Source organism: Oncorhynchus gorbuscha, linkage group LG26, assembly GCF_021184085.1.
Source record: "Oncorhynchus gorbuscha isolate QuinsamMale2020 ecotype Even-year linkage group LG26, OgorEven_v1.0, whole genome shotgun sequence".
Lineage (NCBI taxonomy): Eukaryota > Metazoa > Chordata > Actinopteri > Salmoniformes > Salmonidae > Oncorhynchus > Oncorhynchus gorbuscha.
In genome coordinates, this window is record NC_060198.1 from 34,724,322 (window position 1) to 34,741,048 (window position 16,727).

The window sequence follows — 16,727 nt, forward strand, 5'->3', positions numbered from 1 at the left end:
CCTCAGTCTACTCTTAGAAGCCCTATTTTTAGTTCTCCTTTATTCTGCCTCTGACTCTCCCTTACCCTCTCTAATGCTGCTTAATGACCCTCTTCACTCACAGGGCATCTACAGCTGCATCCACGGGGTTCAGATCGAAGAGAAGAGCAGCTCAGCTCTCGACTCTCCATCGGTCACCATGAACAACACCCAATCCAACATCCTGCGTCTGCTCCGAACCGCTAAGAACATGGCCTCCCTGTCCGGGGTTAACGGCTCGCCTCACAGTGCCCTGGACTTCATCCGTCGTGAGTCATCCGTCTACGACATCTCCGAGCACCGCCGCAGCCTGGCAGGTCACTCGGACTGCAAGCCTCCATACTTGCCGGAGGATAACATGTTCAGTGACTACATCAACGAGGTGGAGAGGACGTTCGGGAACCTCCACCTGAAGGACAGCAACCTGTACCAGGACCACTACCTGCACCACCACGGAGGCTCTGCCCTGGGGCTCAGCGGACCGCCACTTAACAGACCCCACAGCCTAGGGAGCAATAGCACTCTGGAAGGGGGCATGTTTGACTGTGACAGTTTAGGTGGAGGAGTGGCACCCATCTTCACCACCCAGCCACGCTCTGCCCTGACCCACAGGAACATGAGTAAGTTTGACCTGATTGCCAGTCAGAACCCACCCTCCGGGCCGGGCTTCAAATCGGGACTGTCAGACCTGTACGGAAAGTTCTCCTTCAAGGGAGGGGCCTCTAGCTCAGGTTACATCCCCGGGCACGACAGGTACTGTGGGGGAGGGGGCAGAGAGGATGACGGAAACATCCGTTCAGATGTTTCAGACATCTCCACTCACACTGTCACCTACGGGAACCTGGAGGGCAACGCTAAAAAGCGTAAGCAGTATCGCGACAGCCTGAAAAAAAGAGGCCCGCCTCGGCCAAGTCGAGACGAGAGCTGGATGAGATTGAGCTGGGCTACCGGAGAAAGCCCTACCACACAGGCTACCACCACTACCATGGTCACCGCTCCTCCTCCCCGCCCCTACTGGCCTCCGAACGCAAAAGAGGAGGAGGCGGAAATGCAGGGAGCACATCCTACCTGTTCCGTGACAAAGAGAGTGTGAGGGATTTCTACTTGGACCAGTTCCGCCCCAAAGATGGTGTCCCCCAATGGGAACATGTGGATCTAACAGACGGTCCTGGAGGGGGGGGTGGGGGCGGCGGGGGGGAACTGTACAAGTTTGGTGTCAGTGGACGACTTCCTGAAACAAAATAAACCCAAGAAATCAGAGTCTAAGAGTGGGGGAGGCACATCAGGGGCGGGGTTGGCAGGAGGAGACTGGGAGTGTCGAAACTGCCGTGCCAGCGGAGGAGGGGGCAAGCAGATGTTGATGCATGGCAGCGGGGCGGGGGAGAGGGGAGGCGGATATGGTGGAGGGGTTAGTTGTGGATCCTCGGTGGGTGGAGGGAACAGCCGTCCCAGCTCTGCCACCTGCATGCGCTGTGAGGGCTGCAAAAAGACAGGCAACCTGTACGACATCAGTGAGGACAACAACCACCTCTTGGAACAGATGGGGGGTGGGAAAGGCGGAGGCATGGGGGCTGTGGGGTTAAGTGGAGGCGCCCAGCCTCAGTCTCAAGCCCAGCGGAGGAAGTCTGCCGGCTTTGGAAAGCCCCTCCGACGGCAACACTCTTGTGACACCTTCGTAGACCTTCAGAAAGAAGAGGCAGTCGGAGTCAGGGGGGTCATGGGGGATCTAGGAGGGGACGGTGGGGGCATGGGGGGTGCAGGAATGAGCGGGATGTTGCCTCCTCCCAGAAGTGTTAGCTTAAAAGAGAAGGAGCGCTATATGGAGGGTGTTAGCCCCTTCGCCCACATATTTGAGAGGCATGGAGGCTCAGAGAGGGAGAAGGAGCGAGACAGAGACCCTCTGTTCTACGGTGGTGAGATGGCCAAAGAAGCAGGGTCGCCATTCGGCTTGTTCCGAGGTGGTGAGGGCCTTCACCGCCGCTCAGTGGGGGAAAGGGACATGAGGGACAGAGAAAGAGCCATGATGGAGGGCGGTGGAGGAGGAACCTACTCCTTATCCAAATCTCTCTACCCGGATAGGGTCAACCAAAACCCCTTTATTCCAACCTTTGGTGACGACCAGTGTCTCTTGCATGGCGCCAAACAATACTACATGAAAAAGCAACAACAGCAGCAGCAGCAGATGCCCCCAAAAAACAGCCGAAGTGACTTCCGGGCCTCCGTGGGTGTGACATCTTTCTTGCCAGCGACTGCCACTGCTGGGGTCATGCCCACCGTGGCCCCCAGGTTCCCTATGGACCTGTGTCTGGGAGGGAACCTCCACGGCTCCACGCTGGGTGTGGGGCCAATACAGCGCCCATTCAATGGCAGCAACGGGCACGTGTACGAGAAACTCTCCAGCATAGAGTCAGACGTGTGAGAGAGGAGACTGGGTGGGGAGGCATGGAGGGAGGGAGGCATGGCATTAGTCCCGGGAAGTCAGGGATGATGAGGCACTACTGTCCACATTGCAACCGCAACACTTTTAACAAGGATGGAGAACAGTCAGGGAAGAGAAGATTAACGACAGAATGGTGAAAATATTTGACAGAAGAGAGCAGGGTGAGGTAGAAGGAAAGATGGGGACATTCATGCCCTGTTATTTTGTTACAAAACAATGAATACAAGAGGTGACACGTGGGTAGGGTTATGTTAACTCTATTATTTATTTGGCCCTTTGCCATCAATACAAAAAGAACACAAAAGTGACACCTCAATGTGATCTTGTAAGTTTGAGCCAAATGGCTTAGAGTCACACCTACAGAGTGATTATGAAAAGGGAATGTGAGTGAGTAGGGAAGTGTCCATCTGGTCAAGTGTTATTAGAGAAAGGAGATGTTGTCATGACTCATGTTGATGATAGCGTCCGAAAATGAGTTTTTTGGAAGACGATGGCCGTGTTGACCCCCTGCACTAACTCTCCCTCTCTTTGCATCTACACTCTTAGAGAAAAGGGTTCCAAAAGGGTTATGTGGCTGTCCCCATAGGAGAACCCTTTTTGTTTCCAGGTAGAATCCTTTATGGTTCCATGTAGAACCCTCTGTAGAACAGGTTCTACCTGGATCCTAAAGGGTTTTGTACCTGTAACCAAAAACGATTCTTCAAAGAGTTATTTTATGGGGACAGCCCGAAGAATCCTTTAAGGTTCTAGATAGCACCTTTTTTTTCTATGTGAGTTGTTCTGCTCCCTTACACCCAAACAACTGTCTTTGACTCTTGTTTGCTATGATAATTCAATCATAAATGAAAATAAGATATTCTTACTGAAATAACAGGGTAAAACAACAATAATGTTATTAACATTGTGATTAACAAAAGTGATATTATGAAGTGCTTATGACATTAAGTTTGTTTTATATTTCAATACTGTTTAATATTTGTTGTTATTTCTTTGTCTGCCCGATGGTGGCAGGAAGCTTGTTATCTAATTCAACTAACAAGCCTGAAGGACTGAGTGAAAAGTCATTTGGTCTCTTGTTTTTGTTTTAATGATATACAGTCCATGCTCATTCATTCATTTGCTGTTTTTAAAATTGTTGCGGAAAGATCTGGAAGGCATCATTTGCACAGTACTGAACGGTTCTTCTTTGTTTGAAGTCTCAAGAGATTTCACACCCTGTTTCTGAACTTTTGTTGGTCATCAACTGTGAAAGACGTGTCTTGTCATGAAGCAGATGGCTGAAGACACTGACTGAAGGACGAGCCTTAAAGGATTCCAGATGATGTGCACCCCAGAGAGCTCAGTAGGGCGTCGTGTAACAGCACGATACGTAATGAACAAGGTGTTAAGATGTGTACAATATCCACTTGTCTCGAAGGAAGAAACGTGCTGCTCTGAAACCAAGTCATTATTTACAGATGAGAGACTGTGGTGTGTTTCAAGACAACAACATGTTTGAATAACTAACACTTAACTCGATGTGGACATTATCACACAGACATTACAATACCATCGGAAGTGCTTCATAAACCTGTCACACGTCCATACTAAAGAACACCACACATACTGTCAGACTGCTGTGCCTCATCTAACAAGCATTTGATCAACCCTTTTGGATTCAGGTTCTTAGAAAACAGCCAGCCGCCTCCTAGGCTCACTTTTTAACACACCACTTATCTCGTAAAAACCGTTGCGTCCACTCTCTGAAGTTAGGAAGGTCCATACAGGCTTATGAGATGCGTTGAAGAAGCGTTTGTGAATGCAGTTTTACTTCACAGTCAGTCAGAGTGTGTTTAATGTGTATTATAGGCGTATGCTCTGTAATTCTAAATTGAACTCAAATCCTCTTAAAAGATGTTGTTGCCCACAGAAGATGGTAATGGTATTGATGAACGGCTGAATGTAAGTCGTGAGGATGTCTCCAAATGGGACATTCCTCCTCAGACTGAGGCAGTTAGGCGGAGGATGTCTTGAGAATGCTCACGCTATATGCTTTGACAGATGTTGACAGTCCTTTTAGCCTGAGACCTGTATATTGCACGGAACCCCCAACCCCCGGGTTCAGACTTTCTGAAATACATGCCTTATCATATGAAACTGACTGATGACACAAGATATTGTACAGCATATGAGCCTTTCAGTTATTGAAAGGGTTTTGTCTTCAATTAGTATGAGGTGTCATTAGTTCAAGGGCTGCGGGAAATTGTGTTTCAGTGCTGAATGGAGATTGAAGGTGCTGAGGGAGTAGATTGCGCTGAGTCATTCCTACTTCCAATACGATCAGACTGCACCTCTGTAAGATGGAGATGGAAGATGGAGGGGAAATGATTGAGTGACAACAGCTGTTTCCCTAGACCTGTTGATAACCTATTCATTTATTCAGTACTGACTTCTCTCTCCATACTATTAAGATGAAACCCATCAAGTTAGCCTTAAAACAAACTGAGTCAACACCCCCCTGTGAGTTACTGCGCAAATGGATGGGTATCGTTGGACTTTTTATATACACATATTCTGGATGGTCGTCCAGTATCAGAAGGTTTGAAGAAGCAACGGAACAGAAGAGGAAGAAATGAGAGTTATTATCAATCAACGTCAGCGTTAGTATGTTCTCTTTTTTCCCTGTAAATATATTTTTAAACTATTTTCCCTTTGTACAGTAGGCAGACAGTCAGGATGTAAATTTCAATATGTTTTACAACAATTTAAGAAATAAACAAAATGGTAATAAAAACATAAAAATACAAAAACAAAAATATGCAAATATAGTTAAGACAAATATGATTAATAATGATAAGTGACATGATTGAACCTTTTATTTGCTTTAAATCTCATATTTACTTAATTACAAAAGTTCACCAATAAATAGAATTATTATTTTAAGAATATGCTTTTTCTTATTTTCATTAAAGTGTTGGAAATTGAGGATAATTTAGTGTAGACTTTTGGTGATCAGGGGGAAAGTTTAGTTTAAGAGTCTTTGCTAAGTTTCCCTTGAATTGTGTTAGATTCTCTTTTAAGATAGGCTACTCTTCATGCTTTACGGGACACACACAATTATCTATACGTTTATGTAATACAGTATTACATGTATACATACCAGTAGACGGCTTTTACATATAGAGACTGTATATTGTGATCCTTCATTTAAGCAATCCTCATTAATTAAGTAATTGACTGCAAGATCATTTGTGTTATGTTGCCCTTTATTCAACTGGGATCTGATGCCGACTGCACTGGTGTTGATAGAGCCGACACTACGCAGGACTGACTCTTCCTCCTCATTCTGTGTATCTTTAATAAGGATAATACTGATATCTTCAGTGATACGTGTCAGTAGCACTGGGCACAACACATTGGACATTTCCCAGTGTTGCTCTCATAATAACAGAGGATGGTGGTGCAGATGGGGTCAAAAGGAAATGGAAATGCAGTTTTTCAACCCTTTATAGAATGATGAAATGTTTCTCATCCATGTCACCTAAACATAATGTGCAGATGGTTAGAAATGAAGGGTGAATCAAGTCATTCAAGGCAATGAGTTGACATCATTATGTTCATTTGGGTTCTTGTCAGAGAAAAAATGATATCATTTGTGATGTATTTATCCTTGATCAAATCTCCACTGTGTGTCAAACTGTTTGGTATGCATGCGTGAGGAGATATATATGTTGTCTAAGCCATTTTTTATTTATCTGCTAGTTTCTTGTCTGAGTATTATTGCTTTCAGTAACTTTCAATTTGTTTATTTTCCAACTTTTTGGGAGAAATCATTTTAGCTTGGCATTTCTCATTCAAATGGATTCATGTCTAGACGGTTTTTTCTAGAAATTGAAATTGAAAGATGTGTTTTCACTGCACTCTGTCTGGGTCTGCATATTTTTTATGCAACTCATGTTGATTTTACTCATCGCAATAAACTGCATGATCCCTTAGAGTGTTTGTGTTGGAATCTACTGGGTGTGTTGATTAGTCTTGAATGGAAGAATCCCTTTAAATGTACGGGCAAACATTGTGATAAGGATGGTCAGGAACTCTTCTTGAAAATGGCACTCTGGTCTTAACTGTTTTTTTTCACTGGTTGGACAGGGTGGAATAAACTGATACTGTCATACCCTTTACCACAACTACTCTACGGACAGCAAGTGCAGCAAGTGAGAAACAGCCAGCAGTGTTTTTTTCCCCCAAGGCCTTGTGGTCCCAGTTCCACTCTGCACAAGCATGTACACATACACATTTGTTTAAATGGGGTATGAAGCTAAATGCAATGTCACATCAGCCAAATCAGCCATGGTAGTGGACTGTAGAACAGGCCGATGCTATTGGGTGGATACTCCAGCTGGAACACATTCATCTAATATGATAACAAACATCACTACATCTACAACACTGGTTTATTCCTGTATTTCAAAGTTGAATAAACAACACTGGTTTCATTGTGTTTTTATTGTAATATTTTTCCTATTGATGAAAAGGACTTACAGTTTTTGAACTATTTAATTTGTATAACAATATAAACGTTGATAGTAATAGTATTACAATTCTTACATTGTGAACACAGTGGTTGGTTACAGGCCTATTAAGGGTTAACATTGCAACTTTATGCATTTTTTGTTGCGCTCTCAATTCTTGTAGATTGAATGAAAGTGGTGCACTGTGTGTGTTTTTGTGTGTATGCTCGAATGGTTGGCCAGTTGTGGGCGTGTGTTTATTTCAGCATATAACCTGTACAACGGTTTGATTTCCTTTTGTCTTCATGATTAAGATTCATAACAGGACACATGTTATAGTACTGTGGGTAACATTTGGTTAAGGGGTTGTTGCAAAATGTATTTTATAAAAAATATTCATTGCTGAGAGTGTGTACAGACAGCCTGCGTTTTAGGGCAAGTTTGTGGTCTTTCTTTACCGAAGATGAATATCCTGATTGAATTAAATGAGTAGGTGAAATGTAACATGAATAGTATCAACTGTATACATGTTATTGTAGGCCATTATTTCTCCTTTTGTGGCCCTTTCTTTGAAATGTTACACCATTTTTACACCATTATACAAACAGAAAATTATATACAAATAAAGAATTGTACAGATTGTGTAAATATGAATATTTGAGAAAACATTTAAACTCATTCCTTCATTTTTTTTGTATGGAAATGATTCAATTAACCACAATAACAAATGAATAAAGTCATTGGATATTTGCACAAAAAAATCATCATGGTACCTCTAATAAGGATAATACTGATATCTTCAACGATAAGTGCTAAAATATGACTTATTTCTCTTTGTACATGATGAACAAAAATTACGTGTTGAGTATTAATAAAAAAAATGCCAATCTCACAAATTTGGGCATGAGTCTTCCTTTCTCTGCCCTTGTGTGCTCTGTACCCCTCCCCCTCTCTTTCTTTCTCTCCCTCCTGTCATTTTGAAGATTTGTCATCTCCCCTGTACCCCCTCAATCTTTCGTTTTCCATTTCCCTGATATATTTATGTTCCAGTAAAGTTCTGCCTTGCTCCCTGCTTGTGTATGTCTCTCACGTTCAATCGCTTTTACTGGCAAGACATACTGAGTCTGTCTGCTCAGTCTACTGGACAGGGCTGCAGTCTCCCTTACACCCCGTCTCTCACTCTGTCTCCTCCTCCTCCCTCTCCTCTTCCTCTCCCTCTCTCTCTCTGTCTGGGAGCTCAGCTCGGCAGATGTGGAAAGAGCTAGGACCGTGGGTGAGAGGTGGCAGCCCAGGAAGCAGGGCCACATGGTACCTTGAGTTGCAGGGCGGCTGGGTTTCCGCTGCGACCCACACTGCTGGCGCTCCTCAGCACCTTACAGACCACAGCACCACAGTCCAGGCCCAGGGCTCCGGTTGCTCCTGTGCTCAACCAGATCTAGTAGTCTGTGACCGGTTCTGGTACCCTGCGTTCCTCCATTTTAATACATTTAAATACCACATGGTTCCCTTACTTTCTGTGAGAGACACGCAGCCCTCCATGGTGTGAGCCCAGAGAATCTGTAGCTAGGTTACTGTGCTCTATTCATATAGAAATTGTCTCCCATTCATTAACCTAAGAAATTTTCTCCCCAGTGCATTAACCTCAAGATTATTCTATTATACTATGTTTTTTAAAATATTTTTTTTATTTTACCAGGCAAGGGAACACATTCTTATTTTCAGGACCAATGGGAACAGTCAACTGCCTAAACAGTCTGTCAGGAACATTATTCTATTATACTATGGTTAGGAAATAGTTGTGGGAATGAACATGGGAGACATACACTCTTAGAAAAAAAGGTGCTATCTAGAACCTAGAAGGGTTATTCAATTGTCCCCATATGAGAACTCTTTGAAGAACCCTTTTCGATTCTGGGTAGAACCCTTTTGGTTCCAGGTAGAAACTTTTTGAGTTCCATGTAGAACCCTTTTCATACAGGGTTCTAACATAGAAGACCAAAGAGTTCTACCTGGAACCAAAAATGCTTTCCTATGAGGATAGCACAAATAATTATTTTGGAGCAAAAGCACATGCCTGTGAATGTACACCTTACTCATGATTCTCAGTATCTCTGTCCTTCTGTCTGTCAGTTTACACATCCCTCCATACAGCCACCATGACACTCATCTCCCCATGTATCAGCTTCCTCTGGCATGTCTCTCTCTCCCCCCTCTTATAAATCTCTCAGTCAAGTTGGAAAGCAAGACTTATTAAAGGATTGATAGCGGTGGCGAGGCATGAGAAAAAAAGGCGCAAGAGAAAAGCAGGACTTTTTTGAAGCCCTCAGACGTCTGGGAGGCAGAGGTGACGGGAGAACGTTAGAGGGGAGGAGAGTGAGGGGGAGAGATTAGAGAGGTTAATATAGGAGAGGGAACACAGAGGTGGACAGGCTGGGAGGCCAAGGCAGAGGCCAATGATCCAGTCAGAGCAAATCCCCATTCAGGGCTTGTTTGAAGGCCAAGCTTTCAGGGACTCTAATTTAACCCCATCTAACTGGCAAAGCTCTCTCTTGCCCTCTTTCACCCTCTCTCGTTCTCGCTCTCTCTTTTTTTCTCTCTTTCTCTCGCTCCTTATCGCTCTTTCCCTCTCTCTCTCTCCAAGGCCCCCATATAGTGTGTCACCTTGAGTTATTAGGATGGGGGGGGGGCATGGGGTGGAATAAAATGGAGGGAGACCTGTGAGTTACGGATGAGAGTCCACTGGATTATGGAGAATGAGAGGAGCACGAGAAAGGGAAAGAGAAAATATAAATGGGACGAGAGGTAAGGAGGACAGGTGACAGCGGTGAAGATACTATCTCTCTAAATCCATAATGCAGGCTGCTTTTTCAATGTCAACTCTTAGTTTATCCTGTAAACACATGTCGGTCTCAGACTCTCTTTATTAATATAGAATATGCCTTTATTTCTTCCTCCCCCAATACGTGTTGCCCTATTTTCTCTTTCTCTCAATGCCTGTCCTCCCTTCCACTACATCTCACCCCCACAATCCCAGAATGCACTAGAATACAAGTACCTACTTTTTAACAATTAACTGTTACCTAGCAACAGTGTGAGTGAAAGAGGTATAGGGAGAAAGGTTTTATGCCGTTAAGAGAAGTAATTCTTTATAGTACTGTTAAAATCATTTTCTTATACAATAAAATATCAAACATACATGTATTATATGAATTAAGAGAATGTGAATTTGCTCAATTTAGTATATGAGCATTGGGCAAAATGGCAGATGTTTTGAGGTTGCTTACATCACACATACTGTATACTGTATGCACCCACACAAGCACTTAACACTGGATAGGAACTGGGAGAGAATTTGGCTGGACGATGCTCCAGGACAGGTGATTCAGTGTCTCTCCATAGTGTGTACCTCCTAATATAGTGAAGACCTGAGAGTTGGCATTGAGGAGCTGTCCCCAGATCTGTGAGGGCCAAAAGGCATCCAGACACAACTGAAGAGACAGCAGCACACAGCTGATACACAGCAGCCCAACATACATGAGCTCCATTGACACCGACAACCACAACATTCCTGCAGGGACAGAGAGGATCAAATCACACACATGGACACACACTAAATGCAGAAACACATACATAGAGAAAGGATTCAGACAAAGATAACAGTTGGGTGTGTAATATACTGGGGGCGGCAGGTAGCCTAGTGGTTAGAGCGTTGGGCCAGTAACTGAAAGGTTGCTAGATCAAATCCCCAACCTGACAAGGTCAAAATCGGTCATTATGAACGAGGCAGTTAACCCACTGTTCCTAGGCTGTCATTGTAAATAAAAATGTGATCTTAACTGACTTGCCTAGTTAAATAAAGGTTCATAAAAAATTTAAAAAATACTGTTGCAGATATCTGTTTTACTGGTAATACAGAGAGAAGAATAAAACAAATTCACACCTAAGAACTTATGACTGTTGCTATGACGGTTAATCCTTTACAAAATATTTGTTGATATTTGCAAAACAGTTGTTTGCTCAGAGCTGAGGGCGAGTCAAGGTGGGATATGCAGTAGATAGCAGTAGATGCATGTAGACATAATAGGTTCGATGATAGATGAGGTATAGGCGTGGACGTCATAACAGTTTATGGTTATAATAATAACAGGCGTAAATAGGGTTGAAGATTTAGTATCGGGGTGAGAAAGAGGGAGAGAGCGGGATGGGATGTGGAGAGCGAGTAACAGATGGAGTGAAAGGACATTTACAAGTGATAGAACACTGGGAGGGTGAAGGACAGAAGGTGAAAGGAAGCACTAGGGAGAAAGGGTTAAGGAGGAGAGGGGAATGACGTGGTTGCCGCGGCAACAAGAGCCAGCATTTCCATTGCTGAGTGTAAAAGTTTTGATGGCGGCGATGACAGAGTGCCATCGTGTGCCATAAGGGGTTAAAAGATACATGCTCTACGTCAGGTTTGGGAAGCACACTATAACGACTACTGTGTCTTAACTAATCAAATCAATCAGGAGTGTTTCAATTAAAGACCTGCTCCGGAACATTTGCGACTTGTAAGTATTTTTTAAACCTCCCGCTTTGGGCTGGATGTGTCAATATGTAGTTCATACAAGCATAATCTAAGAGCAGAATTACCGTCTTACCTCAATTAGCCACGAAATCCCTAGCTTGAAAGCTACTGTTTCCTGTTTACTGGCACCCTTTTCCCTACATTTTCTCCCACGTGGGCCAACCCCCTAGCAATTTGCGCTAGCGAGAGAGCAATGACGTGGTGCACATATCTGCACATACAGTATGTGACGTAGTACGCAATTTTCGAGGACCACTTTAGGCTCGTGAGTGCTACTTTCAGAATGACTGGTATACAAACGTATACAAAGTATATACGAAAGTACCGGAGAATCTCTTTTACTTGATGATTCAATTGAATAGAATTTATATGGATTGACCTCCTAGCCCTGGTAGATGTGTTATCATTACAGAGCATGTCCTTTCTAAGAACCGCTGACAACATTTCAATATACATGATTAACATGACATAACCTTCATGAAGAGAAACCTGCATTACATCATTATGAGATTCTTTCATAAAACATGAATTAGTTGTAGTTGAAATAACAGCAAGAGGGGGTACATAATCCTGTGTTTGGTTTTATACAATACTCCAGCAAGGGCCAGGACTTGAAAGTAATTAACATTTGCATATAGCCTTCACCTTTCTCTCATTGTACATAGCCTCTGCACCCACCAAGGTAATACAAGCAGGATGGTATGGCACCAAACGCTGTCAACCTTGTGGGTTAGCGACACTGCCCTGACAACCACAGGAGGGCCGTAAGGTCACGGTGACGTCACAGCAGGGGATCGAAGGTAGAAACCATACATCATGTGAAAGGACACCTCAGACCCCTGGAAGAGAGAAGCAATAAAGCACAGAGGCCCACCATGAGTCACAGGGACAGCGCCGAGATGATGACACCATCAAATGTAATGGCCACTGGGTGGGGGATCTAGAGAGGGTAACCAAAGGGTAGCCATAAGACAAATCTGCTTAATTGGGGTCTTCACTCTCCTCACTTCTCATTCTGTAATATCTCTGATTTTGAAACATGATCTCAATATGTCCATCAGACTTCTCTGGTCCCCTTAGCCCCTGTTCCCTGGCCTGTGTAAACCCTCACCCAAACACATTAACCAGCATCCAGCCTGTCACTGCTGCTGGAGAAGGCCATTCCTTCCTCTAAGTATGGAGGCCTTGCTGGGATGCCGATGCCTGTCTGCCCCCCCCCCCCTTTCCTCCCGGTATCCGTAGTGATTGAGGCAGGGTTCTGCGGTTGCTAGGAAATGTGGAAAGTGTGGCAGTCGGCCTCAGCGAGAGAGGGAACCTGCCATGAGGATGTTGTGTGGGCCTTTAGGAGAGGATGCACCCTGCTGGATACACATAGTCACTCTCTCTATTAGTCATAATGCAGTTATCTCTGTTATTCTGCTCTGGTAAAGGACATCTCCTTAGCGTAAAGCATTTCAGATGCTACGAATTCTCTCTATTAAATGACAGATATTTGCAGTGAAATTAGACTGGATTCATTTTTAGACTGCCAACGGACTCACTCTTGTTTGCTGTCTCCATTACTGTAAAGTGCCTCCTCTCTTTTCTCAAGGACAGGAGGAAAGGAAAGATGGAGGGATGAATGCAGCCAAAGCTACTCCTGATGCTGTGCTAGACTAGGACATTTGTTTTCCATAGAAAGGTGTCAGATCAACCCGTTCTAATGATTCAATGTCTATTATAATTGCACCAATTGTAATATTGTAGGACACAGACACTACACCAGTAAAGAGCAAACGCCAGTAAACTGTAGATGTATGTAGAACTGTAGATGTATGTAGAACTGTAGATGTATGTAGAACTGTAGATGCATGGCATACAAGCACACACGTCAAAGGCCTTGTTGGATTCATTTTAAAAAGGGTTAACACTTGCAAATTCCTCATATTTTGCATGCCGCTGTGACGCTCTAGTGTTTTTTGATTAGCATGTTGCATTTGTCTGGTATAACTCTGACTCCATGTGGTCATCATAGAAATTGCACATTGCAGGCCATGCGTGCGGTGCACTGGTAGTTGGTTGCCATAGCAATCGGATGTCATCAGACAAGCTGTAAGGTGGTGTCTTACATGTCTCTTCTGATGCATTCCTTCAAACTACTTCATTTGTGAAGATAAACGTCTGGAGCCTTAATTGGGGAGGATGGGCACGTGGGAGAGGCGGGAGAGGAATAAGTGGAAAGGTATCAACAACATCAAACACATGGTTTCCATGGTTTCCATGTGTTTGGTGCCATTCCATTTTCTCCGTTCCGTTATTATGAGCCGTCCTCCCCTCGGCAGCCTCCACTGCTGTGAACTACACCCACCTGCCTACAGCATTTCTATACAGAGAGATCATTCTACTGGACAGTGACAACCTTTGACCCGACTACAATATCCTCACAGAGAAAGTACAAAAAGCAGATGTCATCGGTGAAAAGTTTCGGGAGCCCTGCAGGTATAAATAAATACCCTGTGTGGTACCTTAATGAAGGCTCTATGCTGAAACACATAGATTTTTTTTTATATGATATATGCCCAGTATATCAAGGCCTTTTGTAACTTCAACATTTGCCTGAGTGCCTGGACCTTTCTCTCTTTGGTTGGATTTGAGTTTTCTGTTTTTCTGATCAAAAGTAAGTCGCGCTTTATAGTTGATGATGTGATTCTAGTAATATTATACATTTCAATACATTGGGAAATGTGATGGTTAAAAGAGGTCTATTGAAATGTGTAGGCTACAGTATAAAGAAAGGCATCCTGTACAGGTACTTAGCCAGTGTTCCTCCCTGCGTGAGTTCAGGGTTTAGAACTGTGCTCCAACTGGGTTGTTAATGGCTCATTCAGTGATTTGATTGGCATCCTGAACACTTGCTTTTCATATATTCATATATTTCGACAAAACCACCTCAGGTCGGTCGAGTGCATGTCTTGAGTCTTTGCTGTTACTGGAGCAATTCAAGTGTTCCTACACGGGCATAGATGCAACTTAATTTATGAAAGGGCTATCGTCGTTTTTCTTGAGATTATGCATATTGTTGACCCTCCTCACTTTGATAATCTGAAGATGAGCTAAAACTACACACTATGATTAGATCACTGTTCTGTTGAAAGGGGCAATCTGCAGTTGCTACATGCATTGTTTTTACTTATAAATCAATGATATGTACCCATTGATTCTTGAAGAACATCATTTAGAAATGCCTCAAGACCTTAATTCAACTGTCGTGCCCCATCAGAACCCACAATATAAACTTGTTTTAATCCAATGTTTATAAACAGTGTAATTATAAATAAACACTGTATAGCCTCAAAACATGGTTAAAACTATAATGTTGATACCATGGATGGTCAGTCCTTGCATCCATAGCTCTGTCTATGAATTTGAGAGTGGTTCGATTTCTCCAGCCCCATCCCTCAGCTTTTTACAGATAAAATGTTGGGGATTTAATGTTGTTATTGTTTCAATTGCAGATTGCCCATTTAAGGTGGATATTGAGTTCCTTCTCCAAGCAACATTGTCAGCTTTGTGCTCCCTAAGGTATATGACATATCAGGTGAGGGTTAATTCACTGAAGAGGTAGATCATTAAAACATGCATTCAAACTGTAGACTTATTTTATGACCTCGCCTGATATAACATCCCTATAAAAATAATATATTTCTTTATAGATAATGGAATACTTTATTGACAACAATATATTTATATTTTTTTCCATGGCCTAGGCAGAGAAGTCCTGTAAATTTGTAAATATTTTACTGATTTTATGTGTTTTTTGTCAACTTTTTATTTTGTTGACTTATCAATTCAACAGTGTCATTAGACCGGCAATTCAGTTCGTTTTGTCAAGTTAACCCAAAGGCCAGGTAGCTAGCTTGCTAGCCTCTGGGTTATCTTGACAAAACTAACTGACTTCCCGGTCTTATGACAATGTTTAGCCTTCCTTTTATTTACTTAACTGGAAATGGCACAAGCTTGGACATCATACAGAGGCCTGTAGTTTTGAGTGGATCTCTCACTCCAAGGTGGACTATCCCAATAATTGATGTGCAGTGAGCCCCCCCCCCCCCCCCCCCCCTTCCCATCTTACTGGATGTGACCACTGATTTCCCCCTACTCAAGCATGCTCAGGGTATCAGGGTATCAGAGGAGCTGAGAACAGCATGTTCAAGGAGAGTTCTAAGAGAGAGTGAAAGGCTCTTGACTGACTTGAAGACAGAGGTACTGTAGACTTGACCTATACTGTATATATATACCAGCAAAGGATTTGATAATCATTTGTTTTAGAGTCAACAATGTTACAGAGAATGGACAAAGACAGCACGGTCGAACAGGGACACAACAGTAACATTGCCTGTGATACATTATCTTACATTCACTTATATCAGTGCCTATGTTTCCTGTATGTATATTGGATGGATATTGGTCCTTGTTGATGCCGCTCTTTTCACCTCTAAATTCTCTCAGTGTGACTAAGCATAGAGCATGTTTGAGTGCTACGCTGCTTCTATGCATGTCAGGACTACTGCTACTGTATTTGTGAGTGTAGGCGTGTTCATACTGTGTATGTATTATTATTATTATGTAGGTATGTATAGGCCTACATTTACTGGTAAGTGTGTGCATGTGTAACCGGCATAGACACGTTTTCCATAGTTAGGGTTCTGTGATGCAGTTGCTATGGTAACCATGATAGAAATAGACGGGTATCTGCATGGGAACAAAATAATTGAATGTGTTGTTTAGAAATAGAGACAGAAAATAACAGATCGGTGAATGAGTGTGTGCACACTGCAGTACATTAAAAGTGCAGCAGTGTGGTTGGGGGCCATAGGCCAGGCCATTATGACTAGGAGAGAGTGAGTGGGTCTGCACTGCATTCACTGCCTGTGCTTGAGAGGAGATAAGCACTCAGCGACAACACAAATTAAATAGGGAAACAATATTGTTTAGAACCTCTGTCATCGTACATGATAACATGGTTTCCTAATCACAATGTGATACATCTAATCAGGTAGGCTATTCGATAGCCTAGGCTTTCATTGCTTTAATTTCAGTGCATGGTATTCCTTGCAGTAGGGTAATTTAATGAGACATTTCACAAGTCAGGAGTCAGTTGAGAAGGGCTCTATGTTATGTGTTGGGTTGTCAGTGTGCTGTAGCTAAGGTAGGCTGCAGCTACTGAATGTCATGC

General features: G+C 43.2%; 1 pseudogene; it reads left to right on the plus strand.

Moving 5' to 3' along the window:
• LOC124015089 overlaps positions 1-7,838 on the plus strand; it is a 154,244-nt pseudogene extending 146,406 nt beyond the window's left edge.
• Positions 7,839-16,727: the final 8,889 nt, after the last annotated feature.